Genomic DNA, 26,135 nt, shown 5'->3' with positions numbered 1-26,135 from the left:
TCCACTCCCTCCCTGGACACTTGGCTTCCATCCCCTGGGCCCAGTCTGCTCCTCCTCTAGCCCAAGTGGGCACCAGCAGGTGCTGCTGGTTTGGGGAGAAATCAGCAGCACGGTCGTTTGCATGGCCCCGCCTCTAGGGCGACGCGGGCGAGGCGGGCCACTAGAGGGAGACACAGGCCTTGGCATGGCATATCCGTGCGGCAGCTCGAGCGGCCGTCCCAGAGTCGAGCTGAGCAGAGCAGCAGCTCTCTCTCTCGGGTTGCTTCCAGCCAGGCCTCCCTCCTTCCTCCTTCGGACGGGCTGAAAGCTCGGCTTCCCAGCCAGCTGACTTCCTGCTTTCCTTCGGATGGAGAGACAGAGAGCTTGCTGACTCTCCTCGCTTCTTTTCAGGCCATTGGGCACGTCGTCCCATCCAGGCAAGCCCAGCAAGAATGAAAGCAAGAAAGTGACACGCACCAAACAAAAGCACACAGGCACACCCAGGGTTAAAAACACCTTTAATGGAATGAGGCTTTTCACACCTCGTTAGGAGTTATCAGCAACAAACACAGATAAGGCACAATGAGGAGGAGGACAACAACAATAACACACAACACAATGAAGCCAGCAGGCTGCCGTCTGGTCTGCAGGAGCCAAGGCCAAGGCTGGTTAGGACCACTGGGATGGGCCTCGATCACTCCCATCACAGGTGTGACCTTGTGCCCTTTCCTTTCCTTCTTGGGGAAAGAAAGGAGAGTGACTGCTTGTCGTAGTCATTTCTCTTCTTCTATGTCTGCTTTTGGAAAACCGCATAAGAGGGGTGCACCGGTCCTGGAGGTACTGCAATACCAGGTCGATGCGTGGAGTGGACAGAGCAAGCTCTTCTTCCATCTCCCTGTTCTAAAAATCCATTTAATATATGGTCCCCAGATAGGGGACGTATCAGATATTAAACTGATAAGAACAGATACTACACTTGATCTTAGCCAAAAGGCCGAGAAGCGATAACCGGAAACTCGGGCCTACCCGAGGGCCGCCCGAACGGGCAGAGGGGACGGGCTCGCTGAGAGCTCCACGGGCCGCAGGGGGCCCACTCCTCCGCAGGGCTCTCCCAGGTGGCTGGGGCTGCCAAAATTCACACCTCTGGCCCAGGGCCTGGCTCCCCTGCCTCCACTCCCTCCCTGGACACTTGGCTTCCATCCCCTGGGCCCAGTCTGCTCCTCCTCTAGCCCAAGTGGGCACCAGCAGGTGCTGCTGGTTTGGGGAGAAATCAGCAGCACGGTCGTTTGCATGGCCCCGCCTCTAGGGCGACGCGGGCGAGGCGGGCCACTAGAGGGAGACACAGGCCTTGGCATGGCATATCCGTGCGGCAGCTCGAGCGGCCGTCCCAGAGTCGAGCTGAGCAGAGCAGCAGCTCTCTCTCTCGGGTTGCTTCCAGCCAGGCCTCCCTCCTTCCTCCTTCGGACGGGCTGAAAGCTCGGCTTCCCAGCCAGCTGACTTCCTGCTTTCCTTCGGATGGAGAGACAGAGAGCTTGCTGACTCTCCTCGCTTCTTTTCAGGCCATTGGGCACGTCGTCCCATCCAGGCAAGCCCAGCAAGAATGAAAGCAAGAAAGTGACACGCACCAAACAAAAGCACACAGGCACACCCAGGGTTAAAAACACCTTTAATGGAATGAGGCTTTTCACACCTCGTTAGGAGTTATCAGCAACAAACACAGATAAGGCACAATGAGGAGGAGGACAACAACAATAACACACAACACAATGAAGCCAGCAGGCTGCCGTCTGGTCTGCAGGAGCCAAGGCCAAGGCTGGTTAGGACCACTGGGATGGGCCTCGATCACTCCCATCACAGGTGTGACCTTGTGCCCTTTCCTTTCCTTCTTGGGGAAAGAAAGGAGAGTGACTGCTTGTCGTAGTCATTTCTCTTCTTCTATGTCTGCTTTTGGAAAACCGCATAAGAGGGGTGCACCGGTCCTGGAGGTACTGCAATACCAGGTCGATGCGTGGAGTGGACAGAGCAAGCTCTTCTTCCATCTCCCTGTTCTAAAAATCCATTTAATATATGGTCCCCAGATAGGGGACGTATCAGATATTAAACTGATAAGAACAGATACTACACTTGATCTTAGCCAAAAGGCCGAGAAGCGATAACCGGAAACTCGGGCCTACCCGAGGGCCGCCCGAACGGGCAGAGGGGACGGGCTCGCTGAGAGCTCCACGGGCCGCAGGGGGCCCACTCCTCCGCAGGGCTCTCCCAGGTGGCTGGGGCTGCCAAAATTCACACCTCTGGCCCAGGGCCTGGCTCCCCTGCCTCCACTCCCTCCCTGGACACTTGGCTTCCATCCCCTGGGCCCAGTCTGCTCCTCCTCTAGCCCAAGTGGGCACCAGCAGGTGCTGCTGGTTTGGGGAGAAATCAGCAGCACGGTCGTTTGCATGGCCCCGCCTCTAGGGCGACGCGGGCGAGGCGGGCCACTAGAGGGAGACACAGGCCTTGGCATGGCATATCCGTGCGGCAGCTCGAGCGGCCGTCCCAGAGTCGAGCTGAGCAGAGCAGCAGCTCTCTCTCTCGGGTTGCTTCCAGCCAGGCCTCCCTCCTTCCTCCTTCGGACGGGCTGAAAGCTCGGCTTCCCAGCCAGCTGACTTCCTGCTTTCCTTCGGATGGAGAGACAGAGAGCTTGCTGACTCTCCTCGCTTCTTTTCAGGCCATTGGGCACGTCGTCCCATCCAGGCAAGCCCAGCAAGAATGAAAGCAAGAAAGTGACACGCACCAAACAAAAGCACACAGGCACACCCAGGGTTAAAAACACCTTTAATGGAATGAGGCTTTTCACACCTCGTTAGGAGTTATCAGCAACAAACACAGATAAGGCACAATGAGGAGGAGGACAACAACAATAACACACAACACAATGAAGCCAGCAGGCTGCCGTCTGGTCTGCAGGAGCCAAGGCCAAGGCTGGTTAGGACCACTGGGATGGGCCTCGATCACTCCCATCACAGGTGTGACCTTGTGCCCTTTCCTTTCCTTCTTGGGGAAAGAAAGGAGAGTGACTGCTTGTCGTAGTCATTTCTCTTCTTCTATGTCTGCTTTTGGAAAACCGCATAAGAGGGGTGCACCGGTCCTGGAGGTACTGCAATACCAGGTCGATGCGTGGAGTGGACAGAGCAAGCTCTTCTTCCATCTCCCTGTTCTAAAAATCCATTTAATATATGGTCCCCAGATAGGGGACGTATCAGATATTAAACTGATAAGAACAGATACTACACTTGATCTTAGCCAAAAGGCCGAGAAGCGATAACCGGAAACTCGGGCCTACCCGAGGGCCGCCCGAACGGGCAGAGGGGACGGGCTCGCTGAGAGCTCCACGGGCCGCAGGGGGCCCACTCCTCCGCAGGGCTCTCCCAGGTGGCTGGGGCTGCCAAAATTCACACCTCTGGCCCAGGGCCTGGCTCCCCTGCCTCCACTCCCTCCCTGGACACTTGGCTTCCATCCCCTGGGCCCAGTCTGCTCCTCCTCTAGCCCAAGTGGGCACCAGCAGGTGCTGCTGGTTTGGGGAGAAATCAGCAGCACGGTCGTTTGCATGGCCCCGCCTCTAGGGCGACGCGGGCGAGGCGGGCCACTAGAGGGAGACACAGGCCTTGGCATGGCATATCCGTGCGGCAGCTCGAGCGGCCGTCCCAGAGTCGAGCTGAGCAGAGCAGCAGCTCTCTCTCTCGGGTTGCTTCCAGCCAGGCCTCCCTCCTTCCTCCTTCGGACGGGCTGAAAGCTCGGCTTCCCAGCCAGCTGACTTCCTGCTTTCCTTCGGATGGAGAGACAGAGAGCTTGCTGACTCTCCTCGCTTCTTTTCAGGCCATTGGGCACGTCGTCCCATCCAGGCAAGCCCAGCAAGAATGAAAGCAAGAAAGTGACACGCACCAAACAAAAGCACACAGGCACACCCAGGGTTAAAAACACCTTTAATGGAATGAGGCTTTTCACACCTCGTTAGGAGTTATCAGCAACAAACACAGATAAGGCACAATGAGGAGGAGGACAACAACAATAACACACAACACAATGAAGCCAGCAGGCTGCCGTCTGGTCTGCAGGAGCCAAGGCCAAGGCTGGTTAGGACCACTGGGATGGGCCTCGATCACTCCCATCACAGGTGTGACCTTGTGCCCTTTCCTTTCCTTCTTGGGGAAAGAAAGGAGAGTGACTGCTTGTCGTAGTCATTTCTCTTCTTCTATGTCTGCTTTTGGAAAACCGCATAAGAGGGGTGCACCGGTCCTGGAGGTACTGCAATACCAGGTCGATGCGTGGAGTGGACAGAGCAAGCTCTTCTTCCATCTCCCTGTTCTAAAAATCCATTTAATATATGGTCCCCAGATAGGGGACGTATCAGATATTAAACTGATAAGAACAGATACTACACTTGATCTTAGCCAAAAGGCCGAGAAGCGATAACCGGAAACTCGGGCCTACCCGAGGGCCGCCCGAACGGGCAGAGGGGACGGGCTCGCTGAGAGCTCCACGGGCCGCAGGGGGCCCACTCCTCCGCAGGGCTCTCCCAGGTGGCTGGGGCTGCCAAAATTCACACCTCTGGCCCAGGGCCTGGCTCCCCTGCCTCCACTCCCTCCCTGGACACTTGGCTTCCATCCCCTGGGCCCAGTCTGCTCCTCCTCTAGCCCAAGTGGGCACCAGCAGGTGCTGCTGGTTTGGGGAGAAATCAGCAGCACGGTCGTTTGCATGGCCCCGCCTCTAGGGCGACGCGGGCGAGGCGGGCCACTAGAGGGAGACACAGGCCTTGGCATGGCATATCCGTGCGGCAGCTCGAGCGGCCGTCCCAGAGTCGAGCTGAGCAGAGCAGCAGCTCTCTCTCTCGGGTTGCTTCCAGCCAGGCCTCCCTCCTTCCTCCTTCGGACGGGCTGAAAGCTCGGCTTCCCAGCCAGCTGACTTCCTGCTTTCCTTCGGATGGAGAGACAGAGAGCTTGCTGACTCTCCTCGCTTCTTTTCAGGCCATTGGGCACGTCGTCCCATCCAGGCAAGCCCAGCAAGAATGAAAGCAAGAAAGTGACACGCACCAAACAAAAGCACACAGGCACACCCAGGGTTAAAAACACCTTTAATGGAATGAGGCTTTTCACACCTCGTTAGGAGTTATCAGCAACAAACACAGATAAGGCACAATGAGGAGGAGGACAACAACAATAACACACAACACAATGAAGCCAGCAGGCTGCCGTCTGGTCTGCAGGAGCCAAGGCCAAGGCTGGTTAGGACCACTGGGATGGGCCTCGATCACTCCCATCACAGGTGTGACCTTGTGCCCTTTCCTTTCCTTCTTGGGGAAAGAAAGGAGAGTGACTGCTTGTCGTAGTCATTTCTCTTCTTCTATGTCTGCTTTTGGAAAACCGCATAAGAGGGGTGCACCGGTCCTGGAGGTACTGCAATACCAGGTCGATGCGTGGAGTGGACAGAGCAAGCTCTTCTTCCATCTCCCTGTTCTAAAAATCCATTTAATATATGGTCCCCAGATAGGGGACGTATCAGATATTAAACTGATAAGAACAGATACTACACTTGATCTTAGCCAAAAGGCCGAGAAGCGATAACCGGAAACTCGGGCCTACCCGAGGGCCGCCCGAACGGGCAGAGGGGACGGGCTCGCTGAGAGCTCCACGGGCCGCAGGGGGCCCACTCCTCCGCAGGGCTCTCCCAGGTGGCTGGGGCTGCCAAAATTCACACCTCTGGCCCAGGGCCTGGCTCCCCTGCCTCCACTCCCTCCCTGGACACTTGGCTTCCATCCCCTGGGCCCAGTCTGCTCCTCCTCTAGCCCAAGTGGGCACCAGCAGGTGCTGCTGGTTTGGGGAGAAATCAGCAGCACGGTCGTTTGCATGGCCCCGCCTCTAGGGCGACGCGGGCGAGGCGGGCCACTAGAGGGAGACACAGGCCTTGGCATGGCATATCCGTGCGGCAGCTCGAGCGGCCGTCCCAGAGTCGAGCTGAGCAGAGCAGCAGCTCTCTCTCGGGTTGCTTCCAGCCAGGCCTCCCTCCTTCCTCCTTCGGACGGGCTGAAAGCTCGGCTTCCCAGCCAGCTGACTTCCTGCTTTCCTTCGGATGGAGAGACAGAGAGCTTGCTGACTCTCCTCGCTTCTTTTCAGGCCATTGGGCACGTCGTCCCATCCAGGCAAGCCCAGCAAGAATGAAAGCAAGAAAGTGACACGCACCAAACAAAAGCACACAGGCACACCCAGGGTTAAAAACACCTTTAATGGAATGAGGCTTTTCACACCTCGTTAGGAGTTATCAGCAACAAACACAGATAAGGCACAATGAGGAGGAGGACAACAACAATAACACACAACACAATGAAGCCAGCAGGCTGCCGTCTGGTCTGCAGGAGCCAAGGCCAAGGCTGGTTAGGACCACTGGGATGGGCCTCGATCACTCCCATCACAGGTGTGACCTTGTGCCCTTTCCTTTCCTTCTTGGGGAAAGAAAGGAGAGTGACTGCTTGTCGTAGTCATTTCTCTTCTTCTATGTCTGCTTTTGGAAAACCGCATAAGAGGGGTGCACCGGTCCTGGAGGTACTGCAATACCAGGTCGATGCGTGGAGTGGACAGAGCAAGCTCTTCTTCCATCTCCCTGTTCTAAAAATCCATTTAATATATGGTCCCCAGATAGGGGACGTATCAGATATTAAACTGATAAGAACAGATACTACACTTGATCTTAGCCAAAAGGCCGAGAAGCGATAACCGGAAACTCGGGCCTACCCGAGGGCCGCCCGAACGGGCAGAGGGGACGGGCTCGCTGAGAGCTCCACGGGCCGCAGGGGGCCCACTCCTCCGCAGGGCTCTCCCAGGTGGCTGGGGCTGCCAAAATTCACACCTCTGGCCCAGGGCCTGGCTCCCCTGCCTCCACTCCCTCCCTGGACACTTGGCTTCCATCCCCTGGGCCCAGTCTGCTCCTCCTCTAGCCCAAGTGGGCACCAGCAGGTGCTGCTGGTTTGGGGAGAAATCAGCAGCACGGTCGTTTGCATGGCCCCGCCTCTAGGGCGACGCGGGCGAGGCGGGCCACTAGAGGGAGACACAGGCCTTGGCATGGCATATCCGTGCGGCAGCTCGAGCGGCCGTCCCAGAGTCGAGCTGAGCAGAGCAGCAGCTCTCTCTCTCGGGTTGCTTCCAGCCAGGCCTCCCTCCTTCCTCCTTCGGACGGGCTGAAAGCTCGGCTTCCCAGCCAGCTGACTTCCTGCTTTCCTTCGGATGGAGAGACAGAGAGCTTGCTGACTCTCCTCGCTTCTTTTCAGGCCATTGGGCACGTCGTCCCATCCAGGCAAGCCCAGCAAGAATGAAAGCAAGAAAGTGACACGCACCAAACAAAAGCACACAGGCACACCCAGGGTTAAAAACACCTTTAATGGAATGAGGCTTTTCACACCTCGTTAGGAGTTATCAGCAACAAACACAGATAAGGCACAATGAGGAGGAGGACAACAACAATAACACACAACACAATGAAGCCAGCAGGCTGCCGTCTGGTCTGCAGGAGCCAAGGCCAAGGCTGGTTAGGACCACTGGGATGGGCCTCGATCACTCCCATCACAGGTGTGACCTTGTGCCCTTTCCTTTCCTTCTTGGGGAAAGAAAGGAGAGTGACTGCTTGTCGTAGTCATTTCTCTTCTTCTATGTCTGCTTTTGGAAAACCGCATAAGAGGGGTGCACCGGTCCTGGAGGTACTGCAATACCAGGTCGATGCGTGGAGTGGACAGAGCAAGCTCTTCTTCCATCTCCCTGTTCTAAAAATCCATTTAATATATGGTCCCCAGATAGGGGACGTATCAGATATTAAACTGATAAGAACAGATACTACACTTGATCTTAGCCAAAAGGCCGAGAAGCGATAACCGGAAACTCGGGCCTACCCGAGGGCCGCCCGAACGGGCAGAGGGGACGGGCTCGCTGAGAGCTCCACGGGCCGCAGGGGGCCCACTCCTCCGCAGGGCTCTCCCAGGTGGCTGGGGCTGCCAAAATTCACACCTCTGGCCCAGGGCCTGGCTCCCCTGCCTCCACTCCCTCCCTGGACACTTGGCTTCCATCCCCTGGGCCCAGTCTGCTCCTCCTCTAGCCCAAGTGGGCACCAGCAGGTGCTGCTGGTTTGGGGAGAAATCAGCAGCACGGTCGTTTGCATGGCCCCGCCTCTAGGGCGACGCGGGCGAGGCGGGCCACTAGAGGGAGACACAGGCCTTGGCATGGCATATCCGTGCGGCAGCTCGAGCGGCCGTCCCAGAGTCGAGCTGAGCAGAGCAGCAGCTCTCTCTCTCGGGTTGCTTCCAGCCAGGCCTCCCTCCTTCCTCCTTCGGACGGGCTGAAAGCTCGGCTTCCCAGCCAGCTGACTTCCTGCTTTCCTTCGGATGGAGAGACAGAGAGCTTGCTGACTCTCCTCGCTTCTTTTCAGGCCATTGGGCACGTCGTCCCATCCAGGCAAGCCCAGCAAGAATGAAAGCAAGAAAGTGACACGCACCAAACAAAAGCACACAGGCACACCCAGGGTTAAAAACACCTTTAATGGAATGAGGCTTTTCACACCTCGTTAGGAGTTATCAGCAACAAACACAGATAAGGCACAATGAGGAGGAGGACAACAACAATAACACACAACACAATGAAGCCAGCAGGCTGCCGTCTGGTCTGCAGGAGCCAAGGCCAAGGCTGGTTAGGACCACTGGGATGGGCCTCGATCACTCCCATCACAGGTGTGACCTTGTGCCCTTTCCTTTCCTTCTTGGGGAAAGAAAGGAGAGTGACTGCTTGTCGTAGTCATTTCTCTTCTTCTATGTCTGCTTTTGGAAAACCGCATAAGAGGGGTGCACCGGTCCTGGAGGTACTGCAATACCAGGTCGATGCGTGGAGTGGACAGAGCAAGCTCTTCTTCCATCTCCCTGTTCTAAAAATCCATTTAATATATGGTCCCCAGATAGGGGACGTATCAGATATTAAACTGATAAGAACAGATACTACACTTGATCTTAGCCAAAAGGCCGAGAAGCGATAACCGGAAACTCGGGCCTACCCGAGGGCCGCCCGAACGGGCAGAGGGGACGGGCTCGCTGAGAGCTCCACGGGCCGCAGGGGGCCCACTCCTCCGCAGGGCTCTCCCAGGTGGCTGGGGCTGCCAAAATTCACACCTCTGGCCCAGGGCCTGGCTCCCCTGCCTCCACTCCCTCCCTGGACACTTGGCTTCCATCCCCTGGGCCCAGTCTGCTCCTCCTCTAGCCCAAGTGGGCACCAGCAGGTGCTGCTGGTTTGGGGAGAAATCAGCAGCACGGTCGTTTGCATGGCCCCGCCTCTAGGGCGACGCGGGCGAGGCGGGCCACTAGAGGGAGACACAGGCCTTGGCATGGCATATCCGTGCGGCAGCTCGAGCGGCCGTCCCAGAGTCGAGCTGAGCAGAGCAGCAGCTCTCTCTCTCGGGTTGCTTCCAGCCAGGCCTCCCTCCTTCCTCCTTCGGACGGGCTGAAAGCTCGGCTTCCCAGCCAGCTGACTTCCTGCTTTCCTTCGGATGGAGAGACAGAGAGCTTGCTGACTCTCCTCGCTTCTTTTCAGGCCATTGGGCACGTCGTCCCATCCAGGCAAGCCCAGCAAGAATGAAAGCAAGAAAGTGACACGCACCAAACAAAAGCACACAGGCACACCCAGGGTTAAAAACACCTTTAATGGAATGAGGCTTTTCACACCTCGTTAGGAGTTATCAGCAACAAACACAGATAAGGCACAATGAGGAGGAGGACAACAACAATAACACACAACACAATGAAGCCAGCAGGCTGCCGTCTGGTCTGCAGGAGCCAAGGCCAAGGCTGGTTAGGACCACTGGGATGGGCCTCGATCACTCCCATCACAGGTGTGACCTTGTGCCCTTTCCTTTCCTTCTTGGGGAAAGAAAGGAGAGTGACTGCTTGTCGTAGTCATTTCTCTTCTTCTATGTCTGCTTTTGGAAAACCGCATAAGAGGGGTGCACCGGTCCTGGAGGTACTGCAATACCAGGTCGATGCGTGGAGTGGACAGAGCAAGCTCTTCTTCCATCTCCCTGTTCTAAAAATCCATTTAATATATGGTCCCCAGATAGGGGACGTATCAGATATTAAACTGATAAGAACAGATACTACACTTGATCTTAGCCAAAAGGCCGAGAAGCGATAACCGGAAACTCGGGCCTACCCGAGGGCCGCCCGAACGGGCAGAGGGGACGGGCTCGCTGAGAGCTCCACGGGCCGCAGGGGGCCCACTCCTCCGCAGGGCTCTCCCAGGTGGCTGGGGCTGCCAAAATTCACACCTCTGGCCCAGGGCCTGGCTCCCCTGCCTCCACTCCCTCCCTGGACACTTGGCTTCCATCCCCTGGGCCCAGTCTGCTCCTCCTCTAGCCCAAGTGGGCACCAGCAGGTGCTGCTGGTTTGGGGAGAAATCAGCAGCACGGTCGTTTGCATGGCCCCGCCTCTAGGGCGACGCGGGCGAGGCGGGCCACTAGAGGGAGACACAGGCCTTGGCATGGCATATCCGTGCGGCAGCTCGAGCGGCCGTCCCAGAGTCGAGCTGAGCAGAGCAGCAGCTCTCTCTCTCGGGTTGCTTCCAGCCAGGCCTCCCTCCTTCCTCCTTCGGACGGGCTGAAAGCTCGGCTTCCCAGCCAGCTGACTTCCTGCTTTCCTTCGGATGGAGAGACAGAGAGCTTGCTGACTCTCCTCGCTTCTTTTCAGGCCATTGGGCACGTCGTCCCATCCAGGCAAGCCCAGCAAGAATGAAAGCAAGAAAGTGACACGCACCAAACAAAAGCACACAGGCACACCCAGGGTTAAAAACACCTTTAATGGAATGAGGCTTTTCACACCTCGTTAGGAGTTATCAGCAACAAACACAGATAAGGCACAATGAGGAGGAGGACAACAACAATAACACACAACACAATGAAGCCAGCAGGCTGCCGTCTGGTCTGCAGGAGCCAAGGCCAAGGCTGGTTAGGACCACTGGGATGGGCCTCGATCACTCCCATCACAGGTGTGACCTTGTGCCCTTTCCTTTCCTTCTTGGGGAAAGAAAGGAGAGTGACTGCTTGTCGTAGTCATTTCTCTTCTTCTATGTCTGCTTTTGGAAAACCGCATAAGAGGGGTGCACCGGTCCTGGAGGTACTGCAATACCAGGTCGATGCGTGGAGTGGACAGAGCAAGCTCTTCTTCCATCTCCCTGTTCTAAAAATCCATTTAATATATGGTCCCCAGATAGGGGACGTATCAGATATTAAACTGATAAGAACAGATACTACACTTGATCTTAGCCAAAAGGCCGAGAAGCGATAACCGGAAACTCGGGCCTACCCGAGGGCCGCCCGAACGGGCAGAGGGGACGGGCTCGCTGAGAGCTCCACGGGCCGCAGGGGGCCCACTCCTCCGCAGGGCTCTCCCAGGTGGCTGGGGCTGCCAAAATTCACACCTCTGGCCCAGGGCCTGGCTCCCCTGCCTCCACTCCCTCCCTGGACACTTGGCTTCCATCCCCTGGGCCCAGTCTGCTCCTCCTCTAGCCCAAGTGGGCACCAGCAGGTGCTGCTGGTTTGGGGAGAAATCAGCAGCACGGTCGTTTGCATGGCCCCGCCTCTAGGGCGACGCGGGCGAGGCGGGCCACTAGAGGGAGACACAGGCCTTGGCATGGCATATCCGTGCGGCAGCTCGAGCGGCCGTCCCAGAGTCGAGCTGAGCAGAGCAGCAGCTCTCTCTCTCGGGTTGCTTCCAGCCAGGCCTCCCTCCTTCCTCCTTCGGACGGGCTGAAAGCTCGGCTTCCCAGCCAGCTGACTTCCTGCTTTCCTTCGGATGGAGAGACAGAGAGCTTGCTGACTCTCCTCGCTTCTTTTCAGGCCATTGGGCACGTCGTCCCATCCAGGCAAGCCCAGCAAGAATGAAAGCAAGAAAGTGACACGCACCAAACAAAAGCACACAGGCACACCCAGGGTTAAAAACACCTTTAATGGAATGAGGCTTTTCACACCTCGTTAGGAGTTATCAGCAACAAACACAGATAAGGCACAATGAGGAGGAGGACAACAACAATAACACACAACACAATGAAGCCAGCAGGCTGCCGTCTGGTCTGCAGGAGCCAAGGCCAAGGCTGGTTAGGACCACTGGGATGGGCCTCGATCACTCCCATCACAGGTGTGACCTTGTGCCCTTTCCTTTCCTTCTTGGGGAAAGAAAGGAGAGTGACTGCTTGTCGTAGTCATTTCTCTTCTTCTATGTCTGCTTTTGGAAAACCGCATAAGAGGGGTGCACCGGTCCTGGAGGTACTGCAATACCAGGTCGATGCGTGGAGTGGACAGAGCAAGCTCTTCTTCCATCTCCCTGTTCTAAAAATCCATTTAATATATGGTCCCCAGATAGGGGACGTATCAGATATTAAACTGATAAGAACAGATACTACACTTGATCTTAGCCAAAAGGCCGAGAAGCGATAACCGGAAACTCGGGCCTACCCGAGGGCCGCCCGAACGGGCAGAGGGGACGGGCTCGCTGAGAGCTCCACGGGCCGCAGGGGGCCCACTCCTCCGCAGGGCTCTCCCAGGTGGCTGGGGCTGCCAAAATTCACACCTCTGGCCCAGGGCCTGGCTCCCCTGCCTCCACTCCCTCCCTGGACACTTGGCTTCCATCCCCTGGGCCCAGTCTGCTCCTCCTCTAGCCCAAGTGGGCACCAGCAGGTGCTGCTGGTTTGGGGAGAAATCAGCAGCACGGTCGTTTGCATGGCCCCGCCTCTAGGGCGACGCGGGCGAGGCGGGCCACTAGAGGGAGACACAGGCCTTGGCATGGCATATCCGTGCGGCAGCTCGAGCGGCCGTCCCAGAGTCGAGCTGAGCAGAGCAGCAGCTCTCTCTCTCGGGTTGCTTCCAGCCAGGCCTCCCTCCTTCCTCCTTCGGACGGGCTGAAAGCTCGGCTTCCCAGCCAGCTGACTTCCTGCTTTCCTTCGGATGGAGAGACAGAGAGCTTGCTGACTCTCCTCGCTTCTTTTCAGGCCATTGGGCACGTCGTCCCATCCAGGCAAGCCCAGCAAGAATGAAAGCAAGAAAGTGACACGCACCAAACAAAAGCACACAGGCACACCCAGGGTTAAAAACACCTTTAATGGAATGAGGCTTTTCACACCTCGTTAGGAGTTATCAGCAACAAACACAGATAAGGCACAATGAGGAGGAGGACAACAACAATAACACACAACACAATGAAGCCAGCAGGCTGCCGTCTGGTCTGCAGGAGCCAAGGCCAAGGCTGGTTAGGACCACTGGGATGGGCCTCGATCACTCCCATCACAGGTGTGACCTTGTGCCCTTTCCTTTCCTTCTTGGGGAAAGAAAGGAGAGTGACTGCTTGTCGTAGTCATTTCTCTTCTTCTATGTCTGCTTTTGGAAAACCGCATAAGAGGGGTGCACCGGTCCTGGAGGTACTGCAATACCAGGTCGATGCGTGGAGTGGACAGAGCAAGCTCTTCTTCCATCTCCCTGTTCTAAAAATCCATTTAATATATGGTCCCCAGATAGGGGACGTATCAGATATTAAACTGATAAGAACAGATACTACACTTGATCTTAGCCAAAAGGCCGAGAAGCGATAACCGGAAACTCGGGCCTACCCGAGGGCCGCCCGAACGGGCAGAGGGGACGGGCTCGCTGAGAGCTCCACGGGCCGCAGGGGGCCCACTCCTCCGCAGGGCTCTCCCAGGTGGCTGGGGCTGCCAAAATTCACACCTCTGGCCCAGGGCCTGGCTCCCCTGCCTCCACTCCCTCCCTGGACACTTGGCTTCCATCCCCTGGGCCCAGTCTGCTCCTCCTCTAGCCCAAGTGGGCACCAGCAGGTGCTGCTGGTTTGGGGAGAAATCAGCAGCACGGTCGTTTGCATGGCCCCGCCTCTAGGGCGACGCGGGCGAGGCGGGCCACTAGAGGGAGACACAGGCCTTGGCATGGCATATCCGTGCGGCAGCTCGAGCGGCCGTCCCAGAGTCGAGCTGAGCAGAGCAGCAGCTCTCTCTCTCGGGTTGCTTCCAGCCAGGCCTCCCTCCTTCCTCCTTCGGACGGGCTGAAAGCTCGGCTTCCCAGCCAGCTGACTTCCTGCTTTCCTTCGGATGGAGAGACAGAGAGCTTGCTGACTCTCCTCGCTTCTTTTCAGGCCATTGGGCACGTCGTCCCATCCAGGCAAGCCCAGCAAGAATGAAAGCAAGAAAGTGACACGCACCAAACAAAAGCACACAGGCACACCCAGGGTTAAAAACACCTTTAATGGAATGAGGCTTTTCACACCTCGTTAGGAGTTATCAGCAACAAACACAGATAAGGCACAATGAGGAGGAGGACAACAACAATAACACACAACACAATGAAGCCAGCAGGCTGCCGTCTGGTCTGCAGGAGCCAAGGCCAAGGCTGGTTAGGACCACTGGGATGGGCCTCGATCACTCCCATCACAGGTGTGACCTTGTGCCCTTTCCTTTCCTTCTTGGGGAAAGAAAGGAGAGTGACTGCTTGTCGTAGTCATTTCTCTTCTTCTATGTCTGCTTTTGGAAAACCGCATAAGAGGGGTGCACCGGTCCTGGAGGTACTGCAATACCAGGTCGATGCGTGGAGTGGACAGAGCAAGCTCTTCTTCCATCTCCCTGTTCTAAAAATCCATTTAATATATGGTCCCCAGATAGGGGACGTATCAGATATTAAACTGATAAGAACAGATACTACACTTGATCTTAGCCAAAAGGCCGAGAAGCGATAACCGGAAACTCGGGCCTACCCGAGGGCCGCCCGAACGGGCAGAGGGGACGGGCTCGCTGAGAGCTCCACGGGCCGCAGGGGGCCCACTCCTCCGCAGGGCTCTCCCAGGTGGCTGGGGCTGCCAAAATTCACACCTCTGGCCCAGGGCCTGGCTCCCCTGCCTCCACTCCCTCCCTGGACACTTGGCTTCCATCCCCTGGGCCCAGTCTGCTCCTCCTCTAGCCCAAGTGGGCACCAGCAGGTGCTGCTGGTTTGGGGAGAAATCAGCAGCACGGTCGTTTGCATGGCCCCGCCTCTAGGGCGACGCGGGCGAGGCGGGCCACTAGAGGGAGACACAGGCCTTGGCATGGCATATCCGTGCGGCAGCTCGAGCGGCCGTCCCAGAGTCGAGCTGAGCAGAGCAGCAGCTCTCTCTCTCGGGTTGCTTCCAGCCAGGCCTCCCTCCTTCCTCCTTCGGACGGGCTGAAAGCTCGGCTTCCCAGCCAGCTGACTTCCTGCTTTCCTTCGGATGGAGAGACAGAGAGCTTGCTGACTCTCCTCGCTTCTTTTCAGGCCATTGGGCACGTCGTCCCATCCAGGCAAGCCCAGCAAGAATGAAAGCAAGAAAGTGACACGCACCAAACAAAAGCACACAGGCACACCCAGGGTTAAAAACACCTTTAATGGAATGAGGCTTTTCACACCTCGTTAGGAGTTATCAGCAACAAACACAGATAAGGCACAATGAGGAGGAGGACAACAACAATAACACACAACACAATGAAGCCAGCAGGCTGCCGTCTGGTCTGCAGGAGCCAAGGCCAAGGCTGGTTAGGACCACTGGGATGGGCCTCGATCACTCCCATCACAGGTGTGACCTTGTGCCCTTTCCTTTCCTTCTTGGGGAAAGAAAGGAGAGTGACTGCTTGTCGTAGTCATTTCTCTTCTTCTATGTCTGCTTTTGGAAAACCGCATAAGAGGGGTGCACCGGTCCTGGAGGTACTGCAATACCAGGTCGATGCGTGGAGTGGACAGAGCAAGCTCTTCTTCCATCTCCCTGTTCTAAAAATCCATTTAATATATGGTCCCCAGATAGGGGACGTATCAGATATTAAACTGATAAGAACAGATACTACACTTGATCTTAGCCAAAAGGCCGAGAAGCGATAACCGGAAACTCGGGCCTACCCGAGGGCCGCCCGAACGGGCAGAGGGGACGGGCTCGCTGAGAGCTCCACGGGCCGCAGGGGGCCCACTCCTCCGCAGGGCTCTCCCAGGTGGCTGGGGCTGCCAAAATTCACACCTCTGGCCCAGGGCCTGGCTCCCCTGCCTCCACTCCCTCCCTGGACACTTGGCTTCCATCCCCTGGGCCCAGTCTGCTCCTCCTCTAGCCCAAGTGGGCACCAGCAGGTGCTGCTGGTTTGGGGAGAAATCAGCAGCACGGTCGTTTGCATGGCCCCGCCTCTAGGGCGACGCGGGCGAGGCGGGCCACTAGAGGGAGACACAGGCCTTGGCATGGCATATCCGTGCGGCAGCTCGAGCGGCCGTCCCAGAGTCGAGCTGAGCAGAGCAGCAGCTCTCTCTCTCGGGTTGCTTCCAGCCAGGCCTCCCTCCTTCCTCCTTCGGACGGGCTGAAAGCTCGGCTTCCCAGCCAGCTGACTTCCTGCTTTCCTTCGGATGGAGAGACAGAGAGCTTGCTGACTCTCCTCGCTTCTTTTCAGGCCATTGGGCACGTCGTCCCATCCAGGCAAGCCCAGCAAGAATGAAAGCAAGAAAGTGACACGCACCAAACAAAAGCACACAGGCACACCCAGGGTTAAAAACACCTTTAATGGAATGAGGCTTTTCACACCTCGTTAGGAGTTATCAGCAACAAACACAGATAAGGCACAATGAGGAGGAGGACAACAACAATAACACACAACACAATGAAGCCAGCAGGCTGCCGTCTGGTCTGCAGGAGCCAAGGCCAAGGCTGGTTAGGACCACTGGGATGGGCCTCGATCACTCCCATCACAGGTGTGACCTTGTGCCCTTTCCTTTCCTTCTTGGGGAAAGAAAGGAGAGTGACTGCTTGTCGTAGTCATTTCTCTTCTTCTATGTCTGCTTTTGGAAAACCGCATAAGAGGGGTGCACCGGTCCTGGAGGTACTGCAATACCAGGTCGATGCGTGGAGTGGACAGAGCAAGCTCTTCTTCCATCTCCCTGTTCTAAAAATCCATTTAATATATGGTCCCCAGATAGGGGACGTATCAGATATTAAACTGATAAGAACAGATACTACACTTGATCTTAGCCAAAAGGCCGAGAAGCGATAACCGGAAACTCGGGCCTACCCGAGGGCCGCCCGAACGGGCAGAGGGGACGGGCTCGCTGAGAGCTCCACGGGCCGCAGGGGGCCCACTCCTCCGCAGGGCTCTCCCAGGTGGCTGGGGCTGCCAAAATTCACACCTCTGGCCCAGGGCCTGGCTCCCCTGCCTCCACTCCCTCCCTGGACACTTGGCTTCCATCCCCTGGGCCCAGTCTGCTCCTCCTCTAGCCCAAGTGGGCACCAGCAGGTGCTGCTGGTTTGGGGAGAAATCAGCAGCACGGTCGTTTGCATGGCCCCGCCTCTAGGGCGACGCGGGCGAGGCGGGCCACTAGAGGGAGACACAGGCCTTGGCATGGCATATCCGTGCGGCAGCTCGAGCGGCCGTCCCAGAGTCGAGCTGAGCAGAGCAGCAGCTCTCTCTCGGGTTGCTTCCAGCCAGGCCTCCCTCCTTCCTCCTTCGGACGGGCTGAAAGCTCGGCTTCCCAGCCAGCTGACTTCCTGCTTTCCTTCGGATGGAGAGACAGAGAGCTTGCTGACTCTCCTCGCTTCTTTTCAGGCCATTGGGCACGTCGTCCCATCCAGGCAAGCCCAGCAAGAATGAAAGCAAGAAAGTGACACGCACCAAACAAAAGCACACAGGCACACCCAGGGTTAAAAACACCTTTAATGGAATGAGGCTTTTCACACCTCGTTAGGAGTTATCAGCAACAAACACAGATAAGGCACAATGAGGAGGAGGACAACAACAATAACACACAACACAATGAAGCCAGCAGGCTGCCGTCTGGTCTGCAGGAGCCAAGGCCAAGGCTGGTTAGGACCACTGGGATGGGCCTCGATCACTCCCATCACAGGTGTGACCTTGTGCCCTTTCCTTTCCTTCTTGGGGAAAGAAAGGAGAGTGACTGCTTGTCGTAGTCATTTCTCTTCTTCTATGTCTGCTTTTGGAAAACCGCATAAGAGGGGTGCACCGGTCCTGGAGGTACTGCAATACCAGGTCGATGCGTGGAGTGGACAGAGCAAGCTCTTCTTCCATCTCCCTGTTCTAAAAATCCATTTAATATATGGTCCCCAGATAGGGGACGTATCAGATATTAAACTGATAAGAACAGATACTACACTTGATCTTAGCCAAAAGGCCGAGAAGCGATAACCGGAAACTCGGGCCTACCCGAGGGCCGCCCGAACGGGCAGAGGGGACGGGCTCGCTGAGAGCTCCACGGGCCGCAGGGGGCCCACTCCTCCGCAGGGCTCTCCCAGGTGGCTGGGGCTGCCAAAATTCACACCTCTGGCCCAGGGCCTGGCTCCCCTGCCTCCACTCCCTCCCTGGACACTTGGCTTCCATCCCCTGGGCCCAGTCTGCTCCTCCTCTAGCCCAAGTGGGCACCAGCAGGTGCTGCTGGTTTGGGGAGAAATCAGCAGCACGGTCGTTTGCATGGCCCCGCCTCTAGGGCGACGCGGGCGAGGCGGGCCACTAGAGGGAGACACAGGCCTTGGCATGGCATATCCGTGCGGCAGCTCGAGCGGCCGTCCCAGAGTCGAGCTGAGCAGAGCAGCAGCTCTCTCTCTCGGGTTGCTTCCAGCCAGGCCTCCCTCCTTCCTCCTTCGGACGGGCTGAAAGCTCGGCTTCCCAGCCAGCTGACTTCCTGCTTTCCTTCGGATGGAGAGACAGAGAGCTTGCTGACTCTCCTCGCTTCTTTTCAGGCCATTGGGCACGTCGTCCCATCCAGGCAAGCCCAGCAAGAATGAAAGCAAGAAAGTGACACGCACCAAACAAAAGCACACAGGCACACCCAGGGTTAAAAACACCTTTAATGGAATGAGGCTTTTCACACCTCGTTAGGAGTTATCAGCAACAAACACAGATAAGGCACAATGAGGAGGAGGACAACAACAATAACACACAACACAATGAAGCCAGCAGGCTGCCGTCTGGTCTGCAGGAGCCAAGGCCAAGGCTGGTTAGGACCACTGGGATGGGCCTCGATCACTCCCATCACAGGTGTGACCTTGTGCCCTTTCCTTTCCTTCTTGGGGAAAGAAAGGAGAGTGACTGCTTGTCGTAGTCATTTCTCTTCTTCTATGTCTGCTTTTGGAAAACCGCATAAGAGGGGTGCACCGGTCCTGGAGGTACTGCAATACCAGGTCGATGCGTGGAGTGGACAGAGCAAGCTCTTCTTCCATCTCCCTGTTCTAAAAATCCATTTAATATATGGTCCCCAGATAGGGGACGTATCAGATATTAAACTGATAAGAACAGATACTACACTTGATCTTAGCCAAAAGGCCGAGAAGCGATAACCGGAAACTCGGGCCTACCCGAGGGCCGCCCGAACGGGCAGAGGGGACGGGCTCGCTGAGAGCTCCACGGGCCGCAGGGGGCCCACTCCTCCGCAGGGCTCTCCCAGGTGGCTGGGGCTGCCAAAATTCACACCTCTGGCCCAGGGCCTGGCTCCCCTGCCTCCACTCCCTCCCTGGACACTTGGCTTCCATCCCCTGGGCCCAGTCTGCTCCTCCTCTAGCCCAAGTGGGCACCAGCAGGTGCTGCTGGTTTGGGGAGAAATCAGCAGCACGGTCGTTTGCATGGCCCCGCCTCTAGGGCGACGCGGGCGAGGCGGGCCACTAGAGGGAGACACAGGCCTTGGCATGGCATATCCGTGCGGCAGCTCGAGCGGCCGTCCCAGAGTCGAGCTGAGCAGAGCAGCAGCTCTCTCTCTCGGGTTGCTTCCAGCCAGGCCTCCCTCCTTCCTCCTTCGGACGGGCTGAAAGCTCGGCTTCCCAGCCAGCTGACTTCCTGCTTTCCTTCGGATGGAGAGACAGAGAGCTTGCTGACTCTCCTCGCTTCTTTTCAGGCCATTGGGCACGTCGTCCCATCCAGGCAAGCCCAGCAAGAATGAAAGCAAGAAAGTGACACGCACCAAACAAAAGCACACAGGCACACCCAGGGTTAAAAACACCTTTAATGGAATGAGGCTTTTCACACCTCGTTAGGAGTTATCAGCAACAAACACAGATAAGGCACAATGAGGAGGAGGACAACAACAATAACACACAACACAATGAAGCCAGCAGGCTGCCGTCTGGTCTGCAGGAGCCAAGGCCAAGGCTGGTTAGGACCACTGGGATGGGCCTCGATCACTCCCATCACAGGTGTGACCTTGTGCCCTTTCCTTTCCTTCTTGGGGAAAGAAAGGAGAGTGACTGCTTGTCGTAGTCATTTCTCTTCTTCTATGTCTGCTTTTGGAAAACCGCATAAGAGGGGTGCACCGGTCCTGGAGGTACTGCAATACCAGGTCGATGCGTGGAGTGGACAGAGCAAGCTCTTCTTCCATCTCCCTGTTCTAAAAATCCATTTAATATATGGTCCCCAGATAGGGGACGTATCAGATATTAAACTGATAAGAACAGATACTACACTTGATCTTAGCCAAAAGGCCGAGAAGCGATAACCGGAAACTCGGGCCTACCCGAGGGCCGCCCGAACGGGCAGAGGGGACGGGCTCGCTGAGAGCTCCACGGGCCGCAGGGGGCCCACTCCTCCGCAGGGCTCTCCCAGGTGGCTGGGGCTGCCAAAATTCACACCTCTGGCCCAGGGCCTGGCTCCCCTGCCTCCACTCCCTCCCTGGACACTTGGCTTCCATCCCCTGGGCCCAGTCTGCTCCTCCTCTAGCCCAAGTGGGCACCAGCAGGTGCTGCTGGTTTGGGGAGAAATCAGCAGCACGGTCGTTTGCATGGCCCCGCCTCTAGGGCGACGCGGGCGAGGCGGGCCACTAGAGGGAGACACAGGCCTTGGCATGGCATATCCGTGCGGCAGCTCGAGCGGCCGTCCCAGAGTCGAGCTGAGCAGAGCAGCAGCTCTCTCTCTCGGGTTGCTTCCAGCCAGGCCTCCCTCCTTCCTCCTTCGGACGGGCTGAAAGCTCGGCTTCCCAGCCAGCTGACTTCCTGCTTTCCTTCGGATGGAGAGACAGAGAGCTTGCTGACTCTCCTCGCTTCTTTTCAGGCCATTGGGCACGTCGTCCCATCCAGGCAAGCCCAGCAAGAATGAAAGCAAGAAAGTGACACGCACCAAACAAAAGCACACAGGCACACCCAGGGTTAAAAACACCTTTAATGGAATGAGGCTTTTCACACCTCGTTAGGAGTTATCAGCAACAAACACAGATAAGGCACAATGAGGAGGAGGACAACAACAATAACACACAACACAATGAAGCCAGCAGGCTGCCGTCTGGTCTGCAGGAGCCAAGGCCAAGGCTGGTTAGGACCACTGGGATGGGCCTCGATCACTCCCATCACAGGTGTGACCTTGTGCCCTTTCCTTTCCTTCTTGGGGAAAGAAAGGAGAGTGACTGCTTGTCGTAGTCATTTCTCTTCTTCTATGTCTGCTTTTGGAAAACCGCATAAGAGGGGTGCACCGGTCCTGGAGGTACTGCAATACCAGGTCGATGCGTGGAGTGGACAGAGCAAGCTCTTCTTCCATCTCCCTGTTCTAAAAATCCATTTAATATATGGTCCCCAGATAGGGGACGTATCAGATATTAAACTGATAAGAACAGATACTACACTTGATCTTAGCCAAAAGGCCGAGAAGCGATAACCGGAAACTCGGGCCTACCCGAGGGCCGCCCGAACGGGCAGAGGGGACGGGCTCGCTGAGAGCTCCACGGGCCGCAGGGGGCCCACTCCTCCGCAGGGCTCTCCCAGGTGGCTGGGGCTGCCAAAATTCACACCTCTGGCCCAGGGCCTGGCTCCCCTGCCTCCACTCCCTCCCTGGACACTTGGCTTCCATCCCCTGGGCCCAGTCTGCTCCTCCTCTAGCCCAAGTGGGCACCAGCAGGTGCTGCTGGTTTGGGGAGAAATCAGCAGCACGGTCGTTTGCATGGCCCCGCCTCTAGGGCGACGCGGGCGAGGCGGGCCACTAGAGGGAGACACAGGCCTTGGCATGGCATATCCGTGCGGCAGCTCGAGCGGCCGTCCCAGAGTCGAGCTGAGCAGAGCAGCAGCTCTCTCTCTCGGGTTGCTTCCAGCCAGGCCTCCCTCCTTCCTCCTTCGGACGGGCTGAAAGCTCGGCTTCCCAGCCAGCTGACTTCCTGCTTTCCTTCGGATGGAGAGACAGAGAGCTTGCTGACTCTCCTCGCTTCTTTTCAGGCCATTGGGCACGTCGTCCCATCCAGGCAAGCCCAGCAAGAATGAAAGCAAGAAAGTGACACGCACCAAACAAAAGCACACAGGCACACCCAGGGTTAAAAACACCTTTAATGGAATGAGGCTTTTCACACCTCGTTAGGAGTTATCAGCAACAAACACAGATAAGGCACAATGAGGAGGAGGACAACAACAATAACACACAACACAATGAAGCCAGCAGGCTGCCGTCTGGTCTGCAGGAGCCAAGGCCAAGGCTGGTTAGGACCACTGGGATGGGCCTCGATCACTCCCATCACAGGTGTGACCTTGTGCCCTTTCCTTTCCTTCTTGGGGAAAGAAAGGAGAGTGACTGCTTGTCGTAGTCATTTCTCTTCTTCTATGTCTGCTTTTGGAAAACCGCATAAGAGGGGTGCACCGGTCCTGGAGGTACTGCAATACCAGGTCGATGCGTGGAGTGGACAGAGCAAGCTCTTCTTCCATCTCCCTGTTCTAAAAATCCATTTAATATATGGTCCCCAGATAGGGGACGTATCAGATATTAAACTGATAAGAACAGATACTACACTTGATCTTAGCCAAAAGGCCGAGAAGCGATAACCGGAAACTCGGGCCTACCCGAGGGCCGCCCGAACGGGCAGAGGGGACGGGCTCGCTGAGAGCTCCACGGGCCGCAGGGGGCCCACTCCTCCGCAGGGCTCTCCCAGGTGGCTGGGGCTGCCAAAATTCACACCTCTGGCCCAGGGCCTGGCTCCCCTGCCTCCACTCCCTCCCTGGACACTTGGCTTCCATCCCCTGGGCCCAGTCTGCTCCTCCTCTAGCCCAAGTGGGCACCAGCAGGTGCTGCTGGTTTGGGGAGAAATCAGCAGCACGGTCGTTTGCATGGCCCCGCCTCTAGGGCGACGCGGGCGAGGCGGGCCACTAGAGGGAGACACAGGCCTTGGCATGGCATATCCGTGCGGCAGCTCGAGCGGCCGTCCCAGAGTCGAGCTGAGCAGAGCAGCAGCTCTCTCTCTCGGGTTGCTTCCAGCCAGGCCTCCCTCCTTCCTCCTTCGGACGGGCTGAAAGCTCGGCTTCCCAGCCAGCTGACTTCCTGCTTTCCTTCGGATGGAGAGACAGAGAGCTTGCTGACTCTCCTCGCTTCTTTTCAGGCCATTGGGCACGTCGTCCCATCCAGGCAAGCCCAGCAAGAATGAAAGCAAGAAAGTGACACGCACCAAACAAAAGCACACAGGCACACCCAGGGTTAAAAACACCTTTAATGGAATGAGGCTTTTCACACCTCGTTAGGAGTTATCAGCAACAAACACAGATAAGGCACAATGAGGAGGAGGACAACAACAATAACACACAACACAATGAAGCCAGCAGGCTGCCGTCTGGTCTGCAGGAGCCAAGGCCAAGGCTGGTTAGGACCACTGGGATGGGCCTCGATCACTCCCATCACAGGTGTGACCTTGTGCCCTTTCCTTTCCTTCTTGGGGAAAGAAAGGAGAGTGACTGCTTGTCGTAGTCATTTCTCTTCTTCTATGTCTGCTTTTGGAAAACCGCATAAGAGGGGTGCACCGGTCCTGGAGGTACTGCAATACCAGGTCGATGCGTGGAGTGGACAGAGCAAGCTCTTCTTCCATCTCCCTGTTCTAAAAATCCATTTAATATATGGTCCCCAGATAGGGGACGTATCAGATATTAAACTGATAAGAACAGATACTACACTTGATCTTAGCCAAAAGGCCGAGAAGCGATAACCGGAAACTCGGGCCTACCCGAGGGCCGCCCGAACGGGCAGAGGGGACGGGCTCGCTGAGAGCTCCACGGGCCGCAGGGGGCCCACTCCTCCGCAGGGCTCTCCCAGGTGGCTGGGGCTGCCAAAATTCACACCTCTGGCCCAGGGCCTGGCTCCCCTGCCTCCACTCCCTCCCTGGACACTTGGCTTCCATCCCCTGGGCCCAGTCTGCTCCTCCTCTAGCCCAAGTGGGCACCAGCAGGTGCTGCTGGTTTGGGGAGAAATCAGCAGCACGGTCGTTTGCATGGCCCCGCCTCTAGGGCGACGCGGGCGAGGCGGGCCACTAGAGGGAGACACAGGCCTTGGCATGGCATATCCGTGCGGCAGCTCGAGCGGCCGTCCCAGAGTCGAGCTGAGCAGAGCAGCAGCTCTCTCTCTCGGGTTGCTTCCAGCCAGGCCTCCCTCCTTCCTCCTTCGGACGGGCTGAAAGCTCGGCTTCCCAGCCAGCTGACTTCCTGCTTTCCTTCGGATGGAGAGACAGAGAGCTTGCTGACTCTCCTCGCTTCTTTTCAGGCCATTGGGCACGTCGTCCCATCCAGGCAAGCCCAGCAAGAATGAAAGCAAGAAAGTGACACGCACCAAACAAAAGCACACAGGCACACCCAGGGTTAAAAACACCTTTAATGGAATGAGGCTTTTCACACCTCGTTAGGAGTTATCAGCAACAAACACAGATAAGGCACAATGAGGAGGAGGACAACAACAATAACACACAACACAATGAAGCCAGCAGGCTGCCGTCTGGTCTGCAGGAGCCAAGGCCAAGGCTGGTTAGGACCACTGGGATGGGCCTCGATCACTCCCATCACAGGTGTGACCTTGTGCCCTTTCCTTTCCTTCTTGGGGAAAGAAAGGAGAGTGACTGCTTGTCGTAGTCATTTCTCTTCTTCTATGTCTGCTTTTGGAAAACCGCATAAGAGGGGTGCACCGGTCCTGGAGGTACTGCAATACCAGGTCGATGCGTGGAGTGGACAGAGCAAGCTCTTCTTCCATCTCCCTGTTCTAAAAATCCATTTAATATATGGTCCCCAGATAGGGGACGTATCAGATATTAAACTGATAAGAACAGATACTACACTTGATCTTAGCCAAAAGGCCGAGAAGCACTTTTTAACCGCGCGGCGGCGACGACGACGATTGCAAATGCATTAGACTAAGTCTTGTCTTAATAACTTATCTTAACAGCCATAACATTTCATATACTTTAGCATTAAACTCTATTTGAGTTACAAAGACTAATAAGAATATTTAGCAAATTAAAACTAATTGAAAAATGTTTAACGTTTAAAAAAATAAATAAATAAATACAATTATTAATAGATCATTTTTCAAATTAGAAATAGCATGCTTTATTTGTAAGATAACTTTTTAAATTAGCAAAAAAAACTGTCATATCTATATTAATATTTAAATATTTTATTATGATTTACATATTTCAAATTAATGCAAATTTATTAACTTATAACATATTCATATTAAGCGACCAGAGTGTATGTCTTCATTTTCTTTTTTTAATTTAAAAATTAGTTTTAGCAATAATAGTCCATAATTTCATTTTCTAAAATACATACATTCATTTTCTTAATTGATAGATAGATTTTTTTTTTTTTATTCTACTTTTTTATAATAAACTTGTGCAAATATTTTTACCAGTAAATTTTGATATGTGTTATTGTAATTAACATTATAGTTTTAAATTATGCATTTTAGAGATCGTGCGCACACAACGCCCACAATGATTAGCTGACAGGGTGTGTTCACATGCACCTATTATTTAGGGTTAGAGAAATAAGAGGGACTTAACTCTTAATATATGGAACCATATATAGAACCAGTCATGATATACTTTCGCAGCCCACACTACCTTTTAGACAACAACACATGGAGACTCCACTCCAATCATTAGGGCTGGCCAAACTGCATTATTCAAATCTTATATACAATATGGTGCACTAATTAGAGTTCAAAAGAAAGCAGTTTAGCTATCACACACCTGTCTAGGATTCCCTCCAGCTATCCAACAATCCAGAAAAACCAGGGTTATTCACTCACACTACCACTGTCCACACACCCCACAACAGACACACCACAAAAAGTAGCCTGCAACACCACAAAAGGTAGCCTGCAACCAACAGTCTTATCCACAAAATGGCC

The 26,135-nt window shown here is 55.7% G+C and overlaps 22 non-coding genes across 22 annotated transcripts; all 22 read right to left on the bottom strand.

Annotated features, from left to right (window-relative positions):
* Window positions 1-794: 794 nt before the first annotated feature.
* On the bottom strand, window positions 795-985 carry LOC149440157 (U2 spliceosomal RNA). Its single transcript, XR_016307737.1, has one exon. It is a non-coding gene; the product is annotated as a U2 spliceosomal RNA (small nuclear RNA).
* A 957-nt stretch (window positions 986-1,942) lies between these two features.
* On the bottom strand, window positions 1,943-2,133 carry LOC149440156 (U2 spliceosomal RNA). The gene has a single exon (XR_016307736.1). It is a non-coding gene; the product is annotated as a U2 spliceosomal RNA (small nuclear RNA).
* A 957-nt stretch (window positions 2,134-3,090) lies between these two features.
* Window positions 3,091-3,281, bottom strand: LOC149440155 (U2 spliceosomal RNA). Its single transcript, XR_016307735.1, has one exon. It is a non-coding gene; the product is annotated as a U2 spliceosomal RNA (small nuclear RNA).
* A 957-nt stretch (window positions 3,282-4,238) lies between these two features.
* Window positions 4,239-4,429, bottom strand: LOC149440154 (U2 spliceosomal RNA). Its single transcript, XR_016307734.1, has one exon. It is a non-coding gene; the product is annotated as a U2 spliceosomal RNA (small nuclear RNA).
* Window positions 4,430-5,386: 957 nt separating this feature from the next.
* On the bottom strand, window positions 5,387-5,577 carry LOC149440153 (U2 spliceosomal RNA). The gene has a single exon (XR_016307733.1). It is a non-coding gene; the product is annotated as a U2 spliceosomal RNA (small nuclear RNA).
* Window positions 5,578-6,532: 955 nt separating this feature from the next.
* Window positions 6,533-6,723, bottom strand: LOC149440152 (U2 spliceosomal RNA). Its single transcript, XR_016307732.1, has one exon. It is a non-coding gene; the product is annotated as a U2 spliceosomal RNA (small nuclear RNA).
* A 957-nt stretch (window positions 6,724-7,680) lies between these two features.
* On the bottom strand, window positions 7,681-7,871 carry LOC149440151 (U2 spliceosomal RNA). Its single transcript, XR_016307730.1, has one exon. It is a non-coding gene; the product is annotated as a U2 spliceosomal RNA (small nuclear RNA).
* A 957-nt stretch (window positions 7,872-8,828) lies between these two features.
* On the bottom strand, window positions 8,829-9,019 carry LOC149440150 (U2 spliceosomal RNA). Its single transcript, XR_016307729.1, has one exon. It is a non-coding gene; the product is annotated as a U2 spliceosomal RNA (small nuclear RNA).
* A 957-nt stretch (window positions 9,020-9,976) lies between these two features.
* On the bottom strand, window positions 9,977-10,167 carry LOC149440149 (U2 spliceosomal RNA). Its single transcript, XR_016307728.1, has one exon. It is a non-coding gene; the product is annotated as a U2 spliceosomal RNA (small nuclear RNA).
* A 957-nt stretch (window positions 10,168-11,124) lies between these two features.
* LOC149440148 (U2 spliceosomal RNA) lies at window positions 11,125-11,315 on the bottom strand. The gene has a single exon (XR_016307727.1). It is a non-coding gene; the product is annotated as a U2 spliceosomal RNA (small nuclear RNA).
* Window positions 11,316-12,272: 957 nt separating this feature from the next.
* Window positions 12,273-12,463, bottom strand: LOC149440147 (U2 spliceosomal RNA). The gene has a single exon (XR_016307726.1). It is a non-coding gene; the product is annotated as a U2 spliceosomal RNA (small nuclear RNA).
* A 957-nt stretch (window positions 12,464-13,420) lies between these two features.
* Window positions 13,421-13,611, bottom strand: LOC149440146 (U2 spliceosomal RNA). The gene has a single exon (XR_016307725.1). It is a non-coding gene; the product is annotated as a U2 spliceosomal RNA (small nuclear RNA).
* A 957-nt stretch (window positions 13,612-14,568) lies between these two features.
* On the bottom strand, window positions 14,569-14,759 carry LOC149440145 (U2 spliceosomal RNA). Its single transcript, XR_016307724.1, has one exon. It is a non-coding gene; the product is annotated as a U2 spliceosomal RNA (small nuclear RNA).
* Window positions 14,760-15,716: 957 nt separating this feature from the next.
* Window positions 15,717-15,907, bottom strand: LOC149440144 (U2 spliceosomal RNA). The gene has a single exon (XR_016307722.1). It is a non-coding gene; the product is annotated as a U2 spliceosomal RNA (small nuclear RNA).
* A 957-nt stretch (window positions 15,908-16,864) lies between these two features.
* LOC149440143 (U2 spliceosomal RNA) lies at window positions 16,865-17,055 on the bottom strand. Its single transcript, XR_016307715.1, has one exon. It is a non-coding gene; the product is annotated as a U2 spliceosomal RNA (small nuclear RNA).
* Window positions 17,056-18,010: 955 nt separating this feature from the next.
* LOC149440142 (U2 spliceosomal RNA) lies at window positions 18,011-18,201 on the bottom strand. Its single transcript, XR_016307708.1, has one exon. It is a non-coding gene; the product is annotated as a U2 spliceosomal RNA (small nuclear RNA).
* Window positions 18,202-19,158: 957 nt separating this feature from the next.
* On the bottom strand, window positions 19,159-19,349 carry LOC149440141 (U2 spliceosomal RNA). The gene has a single exon (XR_016307767.1). It is a non-coding gene; the product is annotated as a U2 spliceosomal RNA (small nuclear RNA).
* A 957-nt stretch (window positions 19,350-20,306) lies between these two features.
* Window positions 20,307-20,497, bottom strand: LOC149440140 (U2 spliceosomal RNA). Its single transcript, XR_016307755.1, has one exon. It is a non-coding gene; the product is annotated as a U2 spliceosomal RNA (small nuclear RNA).
* A 957-nt stretch (window positions 20,498-21,454) lies between these two features.
* LOC149440139 (U2 spliceosomal RNA) lies at window positions 21,455-21,645 on the bottom strand. Its single transcript, XR_016307743.1, has one exon. It is a non-coding gene; the product is annotated as a U2 spliceosomal RNA (small nuclear RNA).
* A 957-nt stretch (window positions 21,646-22,602) lies between these two features.
* LOC149440138 (U2 spliceosomal RNA) lies at window positions 22,603-22,793 on the bottom strand. The gene has a single exon (XR_016307731.1). It is a non-coding gene; the product is annotated as a U2 spliceosomal RNA (small nuclear RNA).
* A 957-nt stretch (window positions 22,794-23,750) lies between these two features.
* LOC149440137 (U2 spliceosomal RNA) lies at window positions 23,751-23,941 on the bottom strand. The gene has a single exon (XR_016307702.1). It is a non-coding gene; the product is annotated as a U2 spliceosomal RNA (small nuclear RNA).
* Window positions 23,942-24,898: 957 nt separating this feature from the next.
* LOC149440136 (U2 spliceosomal RNA) lies at window positions 24,899-25,089 on the bottom strand. Its single transcript, XR_016307709.1, has one exon. It is a non-coding gene; the product is annotated as a U2 spliceosomal RNA (small nuclear RNA).
* Window positions 25,090-26,135: the final 1,046 nt, after the last annotated feature.

Source organism: Staurois parvus, unplaced genomic scaffold, assembly GCF_062004578.1.
Source record: "Staurois parvus isolate SC_StPar_1 unplaced genomic scaffold, SC_StPar_1.0 ptg001110l, whole genome shotgun sequence".
In the NCBI taxonomy this organism is placed as follows: Eukaryota; Metazoa; Chordata; class Amphibia; order Anura; family Ranidae; genus Staurois; species Staurois parvus.
Note: the sequence above shows the minus strand (reverse complement) of the source record. Positions and strands in the feature narration are given on the sequence as shown.